Source organism: Macrosteles quadrilineatus, unplaced genomic scaffold (genome assembly GCF_028750875.1).
Source record: "Macrosteles quadrilineatus isolate MER2022 unplaced genomic scaffold, UCM_ALF_1.0 Scaffold_7__1_contigs__length_78375512, whole genome shotgun sequence".
NCBI lineage: Eukaryota > Metazoa > Arthropoda > Insecta > Hemiptera > Cicadellidae > Macrosteles > Macrosteles quadrilineatus.
The window spans coordinates 13386537-13407055 of record NW_026542600.1 but is presented as its reverse complement, the minus strand read 5'-3'; the positions used below and the strand labels follow the sequence as shown (position 1 = coordinate 13407055).

At 33.1% G+C, this 20519-nt stretch overlaps 1 long non-coding RNA gene across 1 annotated transcript in view; it reads right to left on the bottom strand.

Moving 5' to 3' along the window:
- Positions 1 to 267: 267 nt before the first annotated feature.
- Positions 268 to 20519, bottom strand: part of LOC128998889 (uncharacterized) — a 222083-nt gene continuing 201831 nt past the window's right edge. The window contains exon 3 of the long non-coding RNA XR_008491233.1: positions 268 to 350. This is a non-coding gene — a long non-coding RNA (uncharacterized LOC128998889). The remainder of the gene's footprint in view (positions 351 to 20519) is intronic.

Genomic DNA, 20519 nt, shown 5'->3' with positions numbered 1-20519 from the left:
AAGACCTTTAATTTGATGTGCATATTGACCTATGCTTCTATTTAAGATTTTCTTCCGACTCCTTGTGGGCCGTCCTCCTGAAGAGTTATTGGATCACTGAATATGTGTTAAAATAGAGTTTTATGCCTTGTAACTTTGTACCAAGTATTGTAGCTCTATCTTCATTATTTTTTTAAAATATTCAACTGTCCAGGGACTTTTTTACTACCCTGTATAATGAATTTCATCACCCATGTACACAGTTTAAACTATAAAATAATCACTTACCCCTGGTAATGTCCGTTTTTCATGTAGCGCGTGTTGAGCCAAGGCGGCGCTGTCCCTACTAAAGTACGTCAGGAAAGCACAGCCTGAAAACAACAAAAAAACTATGATAGTAAGAACAATAACTTCAATAAATTATCTGCAACACTTTTAGGGGGAGTCCGAGTTCCTATCTTTAGTAATGTTAACTAAATGTCACTTTTCTCAGGAGTTAGAACAGGTAGGATAGTGAAACTTGGTATACTTTTATATTACCTAATAAACTAGTCACAGACACAAGATTTCATTTTTTCATTTATAAAAATAAAAAATATTTATTTTATGGTTTTTTATAGATTCTAAAAATAGTAATTTCATAAATAAATAATGTTTTTTCTACAGGCTCCTACTAAAGATATAAGGAAATCCGTATGTCTGTGTTTAGAATTAGTCACTAAGACTACATGGTAAAAATTTTACAGCTGTATGTATTACCAGTCCTGAAAAAAATTACATTAAGGCTCTAAAAAGTAAAGTTGCGGAAATCGATAAGAAAAGCCTCCAAGGGTCTATGAGTTTTACCTTTAAAACGTCACTGCAATGTTATGGAAAATATATTTTTTATACTTTTCTAGGTTAGTAATTAGAAATATGTATATTTTTTAAGTAAGAAATCATGTGCTATAAAAATTTCATAAAAAGTAAACATTGAAAAAAAAATATAAAAAAAACATAAAACTCTTTAAGTAACTTGTTTGTTACTCTAAACAATTAATTCTTTAGAGGATTTTAAACTAACTTTATGGGTAACATCGAACAATATGTTTGATGAACTAAACGAATTAGAAGAGGGGTTTATTCTTAGGATAGGCTGAATCCAGAATGGCGTTTGTAAATAAAATTATTGTTTACGCAGAAATGGAACTTTTATAAGAAACCTAGATAAAAATATATATATATATATTATTCAAAACACTCACGTCCATCTGATTTCTAAATTTACAACATTCAGGTGATCATAGCCCTCACAAGTATCGATTAATGTCAAAGAACACTAAAATGTCCTGTAAGGTTAATGCCAGGTTTTAATTAAATAACCTGGTTGAGATTGATCTTAAATAAAATGTGAAAACTAGGTATTCGTTAATAGTTTGACAAATTCATAAGTTGGTAAAATTTAATGTGGTTAAAGCTTAGTATCAATTATGTGTCTTTTGAGTGATTATATTTGGCTATGCAGGTGAGTGACCAGGAGTGTAACGCATTTGTAAAAAACATTTATTTGTAATGAAACATAATTAAGTTCGTCTTCATTTGATTAATCCGTAACCTATCTAACACTGTAGGAAATTATTTTTGAAACAAAACCCTTTAAAAAAACCCTACACGAAATATAATATGAAAACCTCATACGAAAAACTCAAAATTTTTACTCTTAAAAGAAATATTATGACTATTTGAATTGTTTACATTTTTACACCAGAATATTTTAAGCAAATCCCTGGACGCAATACAGCAGTAGTTAAAATTTTTAACAACTCCCTTCTCATCAACAAACTCAATTTACATTTAAACAGTGTTTTGTGCCCAAGCCATTTTGCCGAAGCCGGTATGTTTTAGTAGGGGGCAGGATTATTCCCAAACTTTACGGCAGGCCTGTTCGGACGCAGCGCCCTTATCTGCACGTTATTTAAATAGATTCCGTAAGTAAAAAACACTTCATATTTCCATTGGAATCGCAGAAAAACTTTACTCGTAAATAGCCTGGTGGATTTACAAGTAAATTGTAGAGAGTTGTGAATTATTAAACATTGATATGGAGATTTTATGAGATAGAAATAAAAATGTATATTTTTTACCTGTAACCTTTGTTGAGGGAAATTCCCATACAGGGAATAAGCTATTACTGTAGGCCTCATGGTAAGACATGGACCCAGGACCGATTTTCTTTTTTTGCGAATTTCCCTATTGGGAAGTAGCTATTACCGTAGGGTGGCACGGTAAGACCTAGGCCTGGGACCGATTTTCTTTTTCATTTTGATTTTCGCAGAGGCCAAAATCACTTTTTGTTCAAATGTATATATATACATTTGAAAAAAATTATAAAAACACTAGTACCCTTTAAACTCATTTTGATAATCAACGACTAGTTTCTACACTAAGGTCATAGTCACGTTGCAATTTTATACAAATACAATAACAAATCATCTGTATTTGTTTATTGAATATTTCACACCAAGCCATAAATGTAAAAAAACTCCACCTCATTAACTTTCTTGTAACAGCAAACCTTAGTACTGATTAAAATTAATGTAATTGATATAGATAATAAATCTGACAATTTTTGGAATTATTTGAGTGGAAATCTAGCCAGGTAGATGGTTATTGGCTTAGTCTGCAGATTTGCTACGGCGGGGGTATTTTAGGTTTATATGAATGCTAATCTCATAAATATTTAAACTGAAATAAAGACTACATTTAATAATTTTTTCATACCATTTTTTTTTTAATTTTTTTATATCATATTCCATTGTAGTTTTAAATGTCTCATAAATTTTATAAGTTGCCAACCAAGCTAGTAGACATCTTGCCAAATGATATTAGATTTGTAGGACTTAAAATAAAAAGTAGGCATATAAAGGTAACCTACGTTTAGTTATTCTAAGAAATAGTATATTAGATTCTATCACCATAGTACAGCCTAATAGAATAGAGACGATTTTACTCAAAATTCCTTAAGTCTTTGCGACTCAGGAAATCCTTTTTCTTTCATTGTAAAATATACTTATACGGTATGGTCTTTTTAAACCTTAATTTGTAATATTTTTATAGACGTTTCTTATTATTTTGAAATTCGTTTGTTTGAGTAACCGTTTAGACCAATTAATTTAACTTTCTCCAATTCTGATTATATCTTTACCGTTTTCTATTATGTATTTCATTTAGCGAAATTATGTATAAAGACTCTTTTATACACTATTAAAAATAGCGTTTCACTATTTATGATTAATCACTATTAACAATATTTGATTTGGATTGTTCACCCGACCTATTATTTTATGAAGTATATTAATAAATACGTTCAAATTTATCTTAGCTATGATAAGTGTACGTTTTTAAAGCTTTTGCTTGATGCACTATTAAAAATAGCGTTTCACTATTTATGATTAATCACTATTAACAATATTTGATTTGGATTGTTCACCCGACCTATTATTTTATGAAGTATATTAATAAATACGTTCAAATTTATCTTAGCTACGATAAGTGTACGTTTATAAAGTTTTAATTCTTGAAATGGTAAACGTTAAACACATTAACATATTTTATTAACACTAAAAAAGGAATGGGATTTAAAATGCACATGGACTTTGAATTTGTGATTTTGAATTCCAAGTTATACATTTTATAAGACACATATATGAAAAAAATAATGAAGAGTAAAAAACCACAAGCAATTTATATAAGCAACGGTCCTGGTCCAGTGTTATATGGAAAGGGTCTAGGGCTTCTTATCTCGGTACATATTTCCATATTGTGATCTAAATTAGGGAAAGGTCGGCTTAAAGCTGAGCAAAAACAAGTGGTCTCTTGCCATTCTACATTCAATGAATCTTCCTTTATATTTCGCCATTATGATTCTTCCGTTTTACTTTTTACGCTGTCGTTATTTGCACGGAAGTGTCAAATATTACTTTCAGAAAGAGAATATTTGAATGGATATTATTGCTACGCACAATCGAAATAAAAATATCTTGATATACCGGATTTTCCACTAAGAGGTTAGAATTTATAAATTAATTTTTCAGACCCATTCAAAATGCTACAAACCTGAAACTCTACGGATGTAATTAACAAATATGTAAAAACTACAACTACACATCCAATTATGATTAATCAGTACGAAATTAAAGAACAGAAAAATAATGAGAAAATTAGAAAAACTAATCTTGAGGATCTTGAATAAAGTAGGCCTAATAATCACATTGATTCATATATTTTAGTTTAATTTATGATTAACCATTTATAATCTCCTTAATTTCTATAATTGTATTTCCTTGGGTAACAGTTTAAAAAATGTAGGGACTAATTTAATTTGGTCATGCAAAATTGCTCTAATAAAAACGGACATTATTTTGTTGATCCGACGTTTACTGATTGATTATCCAAGGTGTTTTCTTTTACATACCTATATGTTTGTTGTAGCTGTACATTTTCAAGTTGGTTGCTTGTCAAATAAACTAGGTATATTACGAAAGTTCCAAAAAAAAAACTCAATATGAAATCGAAACGTGTGTAATGGGACAAGTATATCGTGTGCATATTTGAAACGCACATAGCTTTCAACACTATGAATCAATAATCAGATGTTTGTAGGAGAGCATCAATGGTTCCAAACATACAACAGACATACCGAGCACATAGCCCAAGAGAGAAATATTTTGGAGCTATACTCATTTGGCTTTGTCAAGCGTTCCACCGACACAAACACACATGCTAAACCATAACCTGCATTGCTCACAGCTCTAAACTCTGTCAAAAGAGCGCATTTGTGATCCACCCTCAAGCCTAATGTGGAATTCAGATAATAATCCAGTTTCGATAAAACAAGCACAAGAGATCTTTGTTTGTTAATTAGTACCCTACGGAATGGAGTTTTAGAAGAGTGGTCTGTCGTCGACATTGTATACAACATGCAATATTGTATGAGTTAATATTGTGCATTTCCGCAAATTCATAATTTTTATATGCAATAAAACGTACTTTAAAAAAGAATAATCACTACAGGGCGTTGAAATAACTTCTTTTTATTTCCTTTTAATCATTTTCCAGCCTGGACCATAGCAAATACGGTAAACAAAATTGTGCAAAATGTCAATTACAATTAAATATTACAACAATATGTTTCCTTTATCACACCAAATGAATACACTTCTTGGTTATTTTTGTGTCTGTATCTAACTTAAGTTTTCCCTAAAAATACATACATAAATGAAACCATCCCTTCCCCCACAAACAAACAATCAATGCCTATTATAGGACCAACATGATTTTATATTTACATGAATTAGGACAGTATAAAAACTGTATTTAGGTTCGCTCCATCTTTTTATTTCTTATTATATATGAAGGTTTCTCTAAGTTAAATGCCAAATCTTATAATCAATTCAAAACTGACCAGTTTCTATATTTTATTAATATTGAACACAACCAACAATAAATAGTATTCTACCAAAAAATAAACAGTCTTTGAAACACTGCGGCTTTTAAACAACCCTTATTATCTCAAGATAGTGTATTTTAATAAGTAATAATTGCTTGCTTATAGTAAATTAAATACGAGTGCAATAATGTACCCAAAGCAGAAAATCCTGTAAAGCAATGTGCATTAATTTGCCTTTCCAAATAGACACGCAAGTTAAATAAATATTTGTGTTATGCCGGAGCTGAAGCCTTTGACCCTCTGAAACATTAAATGAGGCCGTTGGAGTTATATTTCGGTGTATAATACTAAACTCTTCGTACTAAATCCTCTTCATTATATAATTTAATACTAATTAAAAATATATCTTGATTTTAGAATAAGCAACATGTTTAGTTGCAAATATTTTAACGAGCTACAAACGGATTGTCCTAATTTCCTCGTGCATGCTAGCTGATAAATACTTACTAACGGACCCTTATATGTATCCTTATTATTATTTTATTTTATTAAAGTGAACTTACTAATATTCCATTATTGTTACTAGAAAAAAGACAACAATGTCAACTAAATAAAACAAATGGGAAGATTTCGTAGGTTATAGTAAAATTATTAATTTTGTGTTTTCAAGAATTCAAAATTACTGAAACTGTATTTTAAATATAAATAAGTAAAATTGTAAAAATCCAATTAAAATTAAAGATTAAGTAAGACGTGGTTGCCGAAATAACATATAGGACTAATTAAGTGAAAACAGTAACTTTTTTCGAAACGGACAAAGGAAAATAAACAAACTATGTAAACAATAAATCTGGTATAGTTAAATAAAATCTTACTGGTAAGGATTTTTTAAAACTAATATTTACGAACTACTATGAAATTCAGTTAACTACAAGTTAATGTTTAATTAAATTTCCCAAAAACATATATATTCAAGCTCTAAACGCATATATTTGTATGTGGCTACCTAGTTTAACGAAACAAACGATAAGGTGTTTTTGTAAAATCCGATTTAGTGATAAGCTTAGCTATTTAGAAACAGTTCTTTAAGTTTAGAAAATTTAGATTTATTTCATTTTGTAATAATTCTAATAATAAAGTAATAATACTTTCTTCGTCAATCTCATAACGTAGGTTTATGTACTTACTTCCTTAAGCTTAAGTACTCTCTTACCTGAGATAAAAACGTTGTAACAAATTTATTTCCTTTTTAAAAAATGTCCACAATAATCTTACCATCTCTGAAAAACCTTAAGAACTTTACTATAAGTTAAAATAAAATAATACAGTTTCAAGGTACAAAAAGACACGATGACATAGCACTGACAGGGATGCTACAGAGAACACAGGAGACAGTCAGGTAGCACCGCAAATGCATTTAGTGACTGACAATAGATGTACAAGGGAGTCATTGTTACAACTGTAGCCTAACACCGCAATGCTTGTCACTCGATTATGGGCCGAGATAACTTGGCTTTTATGTGGGCTGCTTTGTTGAAATATCCGTCTACTAATTTGAATTATGACTACCCTCATGAAAGCCGTCTGCATTTCATCATCAAAAGAGTCTGCAAGTTACTTGTTTAGTGTAAAAGGTGTTGACTAAAGGTGTTTTATGTAGGAACTTGTGTTGCAAGGTTTTTATGTTCTTGATCAGCATCGTACTTGTTATTAAATTACCCGAGAACACAAAAAGTACGTTAAATAACACTTGTAATAATATATTTACACTTATTCTGTTTACTCACAAGATGGTAAATACATATAAAAGATAGTATGTAGTCGATTTCGATTTGACACTCCAATCAAAATCAGACCCAGTACGGGAATCTGAATTCGCCCAAGATTCGCCTATGGTCTGATGATGATTGGAGTGTCCAATCGAAATCGACTACATACTATCTTTTATATGTATTTACAGTCTTGTGAGTAAACAGTATAAGTGTAAATATATTATTACAAGTGTTATTTAAAATATGTTTATGATTTCAGGTAATGTTTGTCACAATAGGTGAGTCATTAGTGCAACGGATTGTTAAATTAGTGATGTTTTTGATTCGCGTCCTGGTGTCAAAATATTTCATTCGTTTGTAATGTTTATTCCTGTATTGTACCAGTTAGTCCTTTCTTGTTGTATTTTGGTTGGTTAATTATATTTTAGGAGACAATTTTTACCATTTTACATTCAGTGGGTTTGTATTACAAGTCTTGAGGACGCGATATAAAACAATCTAGCAACACATAGTAATAGCAAAACGTCTCCCTGTAAACCAGATTCTGGAATTAAATCCGTAAAACAAAGACAGCCGTCACTTGTTTTTTTTTATACCTTTAATCTGGAACCATTTATATACAACGTGTACTCACAAATACAAGAATAAATATGATAAATATGCAACATAAAGATGTTTGTACTAAATAGGTCATACTATACAGCGAAAATTTTATTTAACTGTTCAACAGGTACAGTTTACAAAACTAAACGATGCCTGTAACCATCTAGGCGAAATGACATCAAAATCCCATAAATTGCATATACCAGGTTATATATTTTTTCTGGACGAAGTACATAATGTTTCATTACTTACTTACTGGTACCATCACTGGTATTTCTTTATAGCAACCCAATGCAGTTTGAATTGACATCCAAAATAATATTGTACTTTCAAAAAAATACAGACCAATTTTTGGCTACATTTAAATCGCAAATTACACTAGAACGATAAAAATATAAAAATTAAAACAAGAAGACTGAAGTAAATGGTAATATTAAAAACTGTATGATGTTTTACGCTTACAAATGTATTTAAGCTTTCTTTGTTGTGTTATTACAATTTGAAAATGATATGTAAATAAATTTCTAGTCGCAATTCACTAGTTGGTTAAAATTTAAATCAAAGAGCAACAAAACCATATCAATCCATATCAATAATTTGAGATACTGAAATAATAATTACCAACGATGTGGTAAGGGCTATACAACCATGCTCTTACTACGATAGTGAACATAGTCTAGATATATACTAGCATTAACAACCAAAACTAAGTACTAACAAACAAAAATTACAGTGTTGTAACTACTGTCATCACTAACAATCAAAAATTACAGTGCTGTAACTGCTGTCATCACTACACTCTAACTATAATAGTGTACAGAGTGCACTATCGTGTAACAACCACCACACACAACTACCGATACAACAACTACAACGCTGTAACTGCTGTCATCACTACACTCTAACTATAATAGTGTACAGAGTGCACTATCGTGTAACAACCACCACACACAACTACCGATACCACGTCTACAACGCTGTAACTGATGTCATCACTACACTCTAACTATAATAGTGTACAGAGTGCACTATCGTGTAACAACCACCACACACAACTACCGATACCACAACTACAACGCTGTAACTGCTGTCATCACTACACTCTAACTATAATAGTGTACAGAGTGCACTATCGTGTAACAACCACCACACACAACTACCGATACCACAACTACAACGCTGTAACTGCTGTCATCACTACACTCTAACTATAATAGTGTTCAGAGTGCACTATCGTGTAACAACCACCACTCACAACTACAACGCTGTAACTGCTGTCATCTCTACACTCTAACTATAATAGTGTACAGAGTGCACTATCGTGTAAAAACCACCACACACAACTACCGATAACACATCTACAACGCTGTAACTGCTGACATCACTACACTCTAACTATAATAGTGTACAGAGTGCACTATTGTGTAACAACCACCACACACAACTACCCATACCACATCTACAACGCTGTAACTGCTGCCATCACTACACTCTAACTATAATGGTGTACAGAGTGCACTATCGTGTAACAACCACCACTCACAACTACAACGCTGTAACTGCTGTCATCACTACACTCTAACTATAATAGTGTACAGAGTGCACTATCGTGTAAAAACCACCACACACAACTACCGATACCACATCTACAACGCTGTAACTGCTGACATCACTACACTCTAACTATAATAGTGTACAGAGTGAACTATCGTGTAACAACCACCACACACAACTACCGATACCACATCTACAACGCTGTAACTGCTGTCATCACTACACTCTAACTATAATGGTGTACATAGTGCACTATCGTGTAACAACCACCACACACAACTACAACGTTGTAACTGCTGTCATCACTACACTCTAACTATAATGGTGTACATAGTGCACTATCGTGTAACAACCACCACACTCAACTACCGATACCACAACTACAATGCTGTATCTGCTGTCATCACTACACTCTAACTATAATGGTGTACATTGTGCACTATCGTGTAACAACTACCACACACAACTACAACGCTGTAACTGCTGTCATCACTACACTCTAACTATAATGGTGTACATAGTGCACTATCGTGTAACAACCACCACACACAACTACAACGCTGTAACTGCTGTCATCACTACACTCTAACTATAATGGTGTACATAGTGCACTATCGTGTAACAACCACCACACACAACTACAACGTTGTAACTGCTGTCATCACTACACTCGAACTATAATGGTGTACATAGTGCACTATCGTGTAACAACTACCACACACAACTACAACGCTGTAAATGCTGTCATCACTACACTCTAACTATAATGGTGTACAGAGTGCACTATCGTGTAACAACCACCACACACAACTACAACGCTGTAACTGCTGTCATCACTACACTCTAACTATAATGGTGTACATAGTGCACTATCGTGTAACAACCACCACACACAACTACAACGCTGTAACTGCTGTCATCACTACACTCTAACTATAATAGTGTACAGATTGCACTATCTTGTAACAACCGCCGCACACAACTACCGATACCACAACTACAACGCTGTAACTGCTGTCATCACTACACTCTAACTATAATGGTGTACATAGTGCACTATCGTGTAACAACCACCACACACAACTACCGATACCACAACTACAACGCAATTTAACGATGCACTTTATAGAATATTTAGGTGCATATGATTGGGGACACTAGTCTTACAACAACCAAGTTTTTCTTGAAGTAGTTTTAAAGGCTTCGATATCGATGGAAAAAGCAACTGAATGAACTTTTTATAACAAGAGCATGGTGGCAGTAGTTCTAGACATAATCAAATCAAAATATATAGATGAAAAACTTTCATCCGTCTAACTAGGGATGGATTATTAAAAGCAAACGTTTTTAAGCTCTTCCTATCACCTGTTTAGCTAAGGATGAGTTTTTACGGGTTTCCGATAAAAATTTGAAATGCATGGGATAACATAAGTACATGATATTGTCTTATATTGTTGTCAAATATAAACTAACACCTATACGTTGATCAATGATTATTTTTGCAATATAGGCCTATACAAAATCTTATAAAAAAATCTTTTGAGTTTCATTTGTCAAGTAAAACTAAAAATTTTTTAAATTAGAATTTTTTTGCTGGTAAAGACAAAATCTCATCTTTACCAACGTGTCATATATTTAAACAAAACCTGTTATGACATTAAATCGTCCAAAAAATAAAATTACTTTAAGCATTGGATGAAAATGAGGCTCATTTTAATTTATTTTGCCGTTATTAAAGTTTCGATTCAAAAGTAATTACTAACCTGTCGAAGGCAATCCGTTCAAAAGACACCACGGTTTAAACCATAATATTCTGTATTAACTCCTTATGGTTAATACATATTATGTTTTGATTGTTCTTAGCCACTCGTTTTTCTTTCCATTGATTTCACGGTAAAGTCTATTTTTTACAGACGCTGTCTTTAATAATTTTGTTATGATATCTCTATAGATGATTTTTTTCATACTATACTTTTGTTTGATAATCAGATAAATATAACTGATAATAGATTTCAATAAATGCTACACAATTTAATATATTTTCTGTTCATTCATCATATTTAGTGGTAAACTATGAAACTAAAGAGATAATTATAAAAAAAATATATGGTTCACTAACCAATATAATTATATTTTTGTTGTGTAATTTAAAACACGAAATTTGTCCAAACGTTAAAGTATCTGTGTTCCCACACCAAAAAAACTATATCTCTGAAATACAGCTTTAATAAATAATACAGTAATATTCCATTAAAGCCATATTAAAAGTCATAACAGTTTTGTTTGTGTTGGTATAGTTTTTTTTTTCCTTAGGGAGAGGAGGTAAAATGCTTTTACGCACACAGGTAGCCAGCCTGTAGTGTGAGACTCCTGAAAATTATCAGACTACTCACTAAAAAACCCCCTCTACTCTGTTGGACACAGACCTGGAATTGTTTGTCACATTACTTAGGGCGCGGAGAATACCCTGGATATAAGTGACACACAGGTCCAATTGTCCTCACCCTCCGTCATAATCGGTATGACCGTGTCCACCGACAACAGTCCTACTAACTGTTGAGCCTCCAGGCGGGGCCTGTTGAGCCTCCACGCTGGCAGTGGAAAAATGTATATTCCACGTCATCGAGAATGCCTGGGCAGTTTTTGTGTTGGTATAGTAATTCGTTAATCAATAAACTGTCCAGTTTAAGTTTACCTCATGGTATTTCATTACATGATACTACATTACATGATTCCATAGCTATATTATTTAGCTATGGAAAATGAAACAGTGCAACTAAAACTGTAACATTTCAAATACAATTATTCAAACAGACCACGATACCAGATTAAGAGAACAGGTCCCTAGATGCTAGGATCCCTCCCATAATAATCAGGAGGTCCGATGAGAATTAGTACAATAATACGGCAACTTCTCAACGAAGTAATATCTATGTTTATAAATCTATGAATATACGCCCTCCACATAATTTAATGTATGATTAACCTAGTTTGTTTGATGTAGTTTCATGGACATTATTTATGTAAATGTGACTCAGGAAATAATGTTGTGTATTATAAATATATTTGATTAATGCAGGACTAAGGAGACAACTAAAAGTAAACGTTACACATTTACGTTCCTTCGTAGTGGAACACCAATAAATTTTTTACCTTAGTGTCACTGTTATTCGTGAATTATACCTTATTAAAGACATACATGTAAAAAAACAACCTCGAATTAAGTTTTAGTCTGTCAAGTTATTTGTTAATTACAATCCAATGAAACGATTTAAGCACTACAAACAAAACAATGAATAACCACTTCATTATATCCTATCAGCAACGTGGCCTTACTACTCAAAACAACACTTCATATACACTATAATGAAATTAATTCTGAAACCTCATTAACATTAGCTATTACTATCTGCATGAATATAAACTAGTAAAGTTGTAAGTTTATTTAACAAAACAAGCTGAAAAAAGAATAATTTCATGCCAATAAACCACAACCAATGTTTCATAAAACCAATTCATATAATCATAAATGACAATTAATGTTTCCTCTATATGCTTAAAACTAAAAAAAAGACAAATGAGTTAATGTGGGCTAAGTAAACGTCATTAAATAAAAAAAATAAGGTTGGAAACTAGCCAAATCGAAATTTTAAACCTTTAAGACAAGAGGTATTATAATACATAAATAACATGTAAAATCTAAGCATATTACGCTAAGAAATCACAAAATGTTTCAGTTACCTTAAATATATTAAGCTATTGTGTTCTGTCATATCATTAAAGATAAATTCGTCATATGTTCTCATTTGAATAACAATTTAATTAAAATGATAAAACTTTACTTTACTAAAAACACAAAGAAAAAAATACTAATGTAAAATATATTAGAACTTGACATATTTTCTTCGCTCCATATTTTTAACAATAACAGATAAATAAGTCTTCCACGGATATACATTCTTCCTGGCTTTACCTACAATAGGACTAAGTAGAAAGACATTTCGTACTTAAAAAACACTTTAAAAATATCAATGAAAACAATTATTTGATACCATAAAAAAATCTTTAACAGGCTCATCTATGGATATAAAACAAGGATCCCATAAAAAGGCATTATTATACGGTCTTGTTGACTACTGTAAAGTTGTTACCATTCAACTTAATTTTTATAATGCACTATATTGGTTATCACCTAATTTAGGTATATTTATTCAATTACTTTCATTTTCTGTATACCAAATATAATTATAATTCATTTACCCAAAGATTACTGTAGTTTTAAAATACATACTAGTTGAAACGGGTTAAATCGTTGATCTATCCCCGCCTCAAGAGGGTGACAAAAATATGGGGAGGCGAAGCCCACCGTCACATTATAAGTCTACGGCTACTTGGGGAGTTTTATAGAGGCTTTTGAAAGTTTGAACTCGAACTCTCAGAGCCCCAGTCTTAAGCGGTTTATGTAAAAAACTCCTTTCTGTCCCAAAATATTATGGGCATCCCATTGTTCACCGTGAGATATAGCCGATTCTGTAAGGCAATATTCTAAAATCCAAAGAAACTGATGGTAAGATCGATCTTGTTCTCTAAATGCATATGCGATGTTTGTGGAATTTTATCATCAATTTTCAAATGATGAAATGAAACTATCACGTAAAAATACACGACTTTAAGTATATCAGTTGAAAATGTATACTGAAGCAATGGGAAAGTTAGCAAGAATATAAATTCATTCATTTTGAGAAGAAAAAAAACTGTCTATAAGTCCAATTCTAAACACCAGAATGGTCATAAAATTTACAACACAAAACGCACACACATCCTCCAAGGAAGTATTTTTGTGGGGTGTCAGTCGTTCGTATACAATTTTTAAGCAAAACCTAATTAATATTTATTTCATTATTGTTCTGGTTCCAAATGCTTGCATAGTTTTCTTTATAATGATCAAGATGTATTAACGCACTTATTTTTCTTCTTCCCTTCATCGTATATGTATTCGTTTGTAATTTTAAAGGAATATATTTATCGTTTGATATAGTTTAAATTTATTGTTTTTTATATTTATATAACATTGTATCGTTTTTTTAACCTTTGTAAACTAATAATGGTTGCAGGTTTAAATACAACATAAACTTTACAACAATCAGTCTTTAGCATTAGTATCACAGTTTTAAATGTGAATTAAAATAAACATGCCTATGAAATCCGTTTATCCATTACACGGTTGTGACATAGATCCGTGCAATATAATTTTTAATGTTTGAGAACTGTTTTGACGACTAAGGCGATGTAGTAGTACATTTTGTGTGAAGTGACTTTTACGACTTTTAGATATATGGGGGAGCGACGAGCGTCCTAGATATTTCCTTTGTTTGTGGTTTAGTTCATCGCATAAACTTAACAGGCAATGTAATAGTCTACTGTCTACATTTTCATCACAACTCATGCCGTCATGTTTTATTGCTTACACAACATTGTTAGGTTTTGTAGCAAATATCATCTAATTTTGAATCTTTTAAACGTCATATTGTGAAACATTAAGTAAGTGGCCTCATATAGTTTTCGATTAATTAATTATTTATTATCTAGTTAAGACATATATGTATCACATAAATTATTTTTCCAATTGTAACGTTCGGTGCTATTATACAGGTTTAACAAAATAGATCGGCCAACATAATTCGATATATTTAAACTTATATTGTGAACATTTACAAGTATTTAAATACTTTAAGTAATATAATATAACGATCAATTTTTATCAGTATGTTACGTTAAGACTCAGTCTAATTTTATTGCTAACGGATAATGTTCAATTTTTAATAGTTTAAAATAATTATTGTTCGTGTGATCATTAAATGTTAAATTAATTCTCAGATTATTCAGCAAGTTTAAAGAATTTATAGGGTTGTAAATGCCCTGGTTTCCCTGTAAGCATTGGGAATGGCAGGTAACCAGGTATATAAAGCCCTAGTGTCTAGGGACCTAAATTACGGTCTTGGCACATTGGGAGGTGGGGATGGACAACCACCCTTAAACGATAGTATTATCCCCTTTTGCAGCTACGTTGAGCATTTGCTACCCAAATTATTCATCATACCAAAATTGGTATTCATCATACCCAGGTTTTTTGGTGTTGGGTATTCATCATACCCAAATTAAATTAAACATTAAAAACGCATCCCTTACTAAAAAAATTTGGAAGACCACAATACCGAAATTATTAGGTACAGACTTTGATTATACTTTAAATTCAGTATCCTAAAGATTATATCACGAAAAGATAATTCTTCGTTTTAGTCCTTCAGTAGAATTTTCTTACGTATGAAGCCTAACACTCTTAGGGAAAGCAGTAGAACTCCCTCAAATGTTTGTCAATGCCATTATTCGAACCCGTCTCTCTTGTACCGAAGTCCGAAAAGATGGCAACTAGGTAACGCATAAAACACTCTTACACCTATTGTACCCTGCATCATAAACAATTCATTTTCTACAATAATTTGTACAAATAGTGTTCCAAGCACGGCGTATATTTTTGTATTGATTTAAAGCCCCTAATATTGATATCGAATAATTTTGATTGATGACCAAGTTCAAACTGCAACATTATTACAAGCGTTTATTGATGTCTTAATTGTATTGAACCCCTACTCGGTACTGTATATGGGCATACATATTGGTCATCTATATTCTATTACACACCTATTGCCAGGTTCAGTTAAATACGAGTACAACTATACCCAATGGAAAATCAAAGATTGACTGTCGGTTTTCATGATACCAGATTCGAAACTGTTTCTCTAGACATACTAAGATTTATTTAAACACCTTCATAATCAAAGTGATTTGGCTCATAAAATTAGGTGTTTGGTTATGCGAATTGATGATGTGTAAGTTTTTTGTACTTACTTGATAAGGAATCTTGTATCGTATTTACTATCACGCCTCAAATCAAACATAACAATACCCAAAAACCATACAAAACATAACACAAATATATAAATAATATTTATTTTATGTTATATTTACCTCAAAATCAAGACGACGATTTTTCAATGTAATCCAAAACAGTTTTAATTGTTATATTTGTATTATTAATATTTAACGTTATTATTTATTAATCAGATTAATTTATAACCTAAGACAATCATATAACTAAATATAAATACACTTAATTTTCGCGTGCTGGTCTACAAGGGAGACGAACATCCTAGTACCATTTATTTGTGGATGTAGGCTACGTAAAGTTTATGTCTAATTGTCTATCAGGTGTGCCAGGGACAATAATTATGAAACTATCATGAAATTTAAAGTGTCCCTTGGAACTTAGAGAAATAAGTATCACATAAACCATTTTCTAATACAATCTTAAAATAATTTTAACGAGTTCCTATGTCACAAGATGTAAATGTGTTGTGAAGGATGAAACTGAGGAGGGTGGAGGATGATGGTTTGGTAATGAACAGGTCAAAGTGCCACCACATAACGTGTCAAAATGTAAATGTGTTGTGAAGGATAAAACTGAGGAGGGTGGAGGATGATGGTTAGGTTATGTACAGGCCACAGTACCCCCATGTCAAGTATCAAAATGTATGTTAGTTGTGAAGGATGGAACAGAGGAGGTTGAAGGATAAAGAGTTGGTTTTGTACCTGCCACAGTACCTCCATGTCAAATGGTAAAATTTATTTTAGTTGTAAAGGATAGAACGTAGGGAGTAAAGGATGAAGGGTTGGTGATGTACAGACCACAGTACCACCATGTCAAGTGTCAAAATGTATGTGTGTTGTGAAAGATAGAACGTAGAGAGTAAAGGATGAAGGGTTGGTGATGTACAGACCACAGTACCACCATGTCAAGTGTCAAAATGTATGTGTGTTGTGAAGGATAGAACGTAGAGAGTAAAGGATGAAGGGTTGGTGATGTACAGACCACAGTACCACCATGTCAAGTGTCAAAATGTATGTTTGTTGTGAAGGATAGAACGTAGAGAGTAAAGGATGAAGGGTTGGTGATGTACAGACCACAGTACCACCATGTCAAGTGTCAAAATGTATGTGTGTTGTGAAAGATAGAACGTAGAGAGTAAAGGATGAAGGGTTGGTGATGTACAGACCACAGTACCACCATGTCAAGTGTCAAAATGTATGTTTGTTGTGAAGGATAGAACGTAGAGAGTAAAGGATGAAGGTTTGGCGATGTACAGGCCAGAGTGCCACCACGGCAAGTGTCAAAACGTATGTTTGTTGTGAAGGGTAGAACGTAGAGAGTAAAGGATGAAGGGTTGGCGATGTACAGGCCAGAGTGCCACCATGTCAAGTGTCAAAACGTATGTTTGTTGTGAAGGATAGAACGTAGAGAGTAAAGGATGAAGGTTTGGCGATGTACAGGCCAGAGTGCCACCACGGCAATTGTCAAAACGTATGTTTGTTGTGAAGGATAGAACGTAGAGAGTAAAGGATGAAGGTTTGGCAATGTACAGGCCAGAGTTCCACCACGGCAAGTGTCAAAACGTATGTTTGTTGTGAAGGGTAGAACGTAGAGAGTAAAGGATGAAGGGTTGGCGATCTACAGGCCAGAGTGCCACCATGTCAAGTGTCAAAATGTATGTTTGTTGTGAAGGATAGAACGTAGAGAGTAAAGGACGAAGGGCTGGCGATGTACAGGCCAGAGTACTACCATGTCAAGTGTCAAAATGTATGTTTGTTGTGAAGGGTAGAACGTAGAGAGTAAAGGATGAAGGGTTGGTGATGTACAGACCAGAGTGCCACCATGTCAAGTGTCAAAATGTATGTTTGTTGTGAAGGGTAGAACGTAGAGAGTAAAGGATGAAGGGTTGGCGATGTACAGGCCAGAGTGCCACCATGTCAAGTGTCAAAATGTATGTTTGTTGTGAATGATAGAACGTAGAGAGTAAAGGATGAAGGGTTGGCGATGTACAGGCCAGAGTGCCACCATGTCAAGTTTCAAAATGTATGTTTGTTGTGAAGGATAGAACGTAGAGAGTAAAGGACGAAGGGCTGGCGATGTACAGGCCAGAGTACTACCATGTCAAGTGTCAAAATGTATGTTTGTTGTGAAGGATAGAACGTACAGAGTAAAGGATGAAGGTTTAGTGTTGTACAGACCACAGTACCACCATGTAAAGTTTCAAAATGTATGTTTTTTGTGAAGGATAGAACGTAGAGAGTAAAGGATGAAGGGCTGGCGATGTACAGGCCAGAGTGCCACCATGTCAAGTGTCAACATGTATATGTGTTGTGACAGATAGAACCAAGGAGGGTGGGAAATGAAGGGCTGGCGATGTACAGGCCAGAGTACTACCATGTCAAGTGTCAAAATGTATGTTTGTTGTGAAGGATAGAACGTACAGAGTAAAGGATGAAGGTTTAGTGTTGTACAGACCACAGTACCACGATGTAAAGTTTCAAAATGTATGTTTGTTGTAAAGGATAGAACTTAGAGAGTAAAGGATGAAGGGTTGGCGATGTACAGGCCAGAGTGCCACCACGGCAAGTGTCAAAATGTATGTTTGTTGTAAAGGATAGAACGTAGAGAGTAAAGGATGAAGCGTTGGCGATGTACAGGCCAGAGTGCCGCCATGTCAAGTGTCAAAATGTATGTTTGTTGTAAAGGATAGAACTTAGAGTGTAAAGGATGAAGGGCTGGCGATGTACAGACCAGAGTGCTACCATGTCAAGTGTCAAAATGTATGTTTGTTGTGAAGGATAGAACGTAGAGGGTAAAGGATGAAGGGTTGGCAATGTACAGGCCAGAGTGCCACCATGTCAAGTGTCAAAATGTATGTTTATTGTGAATGATAGAACGTAGAGAGTAAAGGATGAAGGGTTGGCATTGTACAGGCCAGAGTGCCACCACGGCAAGTGTCAACACGTATGTTTGTTCGGTTGTTAAGCCAGCGTCGAAAACAGCTTAGCATTACATCTCATGCATTACGTTTGTTTTGCTAACTGACAGACCATAGGGTTGGTTAACATGTGAAAACATTGGATCAATGAAGGCAAATCAAAACTACCCTTTTAGAACTAATACACCTTTGTACCAGCATATTTTTATATATTTTTATATATATTGTTTTAAAGCATATCGGAAAACTCCCACATCTTTTTGTATTACTGCTTAAGACAAATATTATGCATTTCTATAATAAGAAGTCGTTAGACAGTGGTATCATGTAAGATCGTACACAACCGATTATAAATAATCTCTTTGCGTAGCAACCGTAACTTTGTTAAAATATACTGGAAAAATAATTATTTAACCAATGTTTTCTGTTAGTTTTGTTAGGTGAGTACCTAAAAATAACAATTAGTACCAGTTTAATATACATTACACTATGTATTAGTTTTTAAGGCCTCTACAAACAAACGAATCCCTCAAAACTGTGTTAAGTTTTCTCTTCTTACTACTAACTGTTTTAAAGGGTAGAATAAAAGCAAATCAGTTTAAGTAAAAGTATGAATACCAATGCAACTTATGCTGCTCATAATGTTGGTATTTACCGACTAATCTCTAAAATATTAGAAGTGTTGAATTCATTTAATAATCCTTAATAAGCAATTAATAAATGTTATGTACTTTTTGGTGGTATTTTGCTGTTAAAGTGTTTTTTTCATCATGTATAATTGTTTATATTCCTTGCAGGTGATATCTGTGTACTTCAGCATATATTCTTTAAACCCTGCTTACTGAATGTTTGTCAAACTAATCTACCAAGATACACGAATAAATAGTGCAAATAACAACAAATAATAACACCACAAGGGGAAAGGTAAATAACATTCATGTATTTGATTAAAAGGTAAAATACAGATCTATTGGGTTAGGTTTACTTGCGACTTATGTTCGATTTTAGCTGAATCCACTACGCAATGATATATCAGATCGTTCATCGAGAAAGTAACCTGCCAAAAGTAATATGATCTTAGTAATCCTAACCGTAGATGTTACTGGGGATTTACCGAAGCACATCCTTGTGGGAAGCAGCACGTGTCAGGCCCACTGTGTTCTTTTACTTTATAAACCGCTTATTCCTACGTTCAGATAGCATTTCCCAGAGTTGAATGTGAAAATGTTCCCTTCGAAAACTCAAATGCTCTCCCGAATGTGGTATTTGTAAATCTCAAGTAAATCGGGCCAAACTCACGATAAAACTTCACAAGGG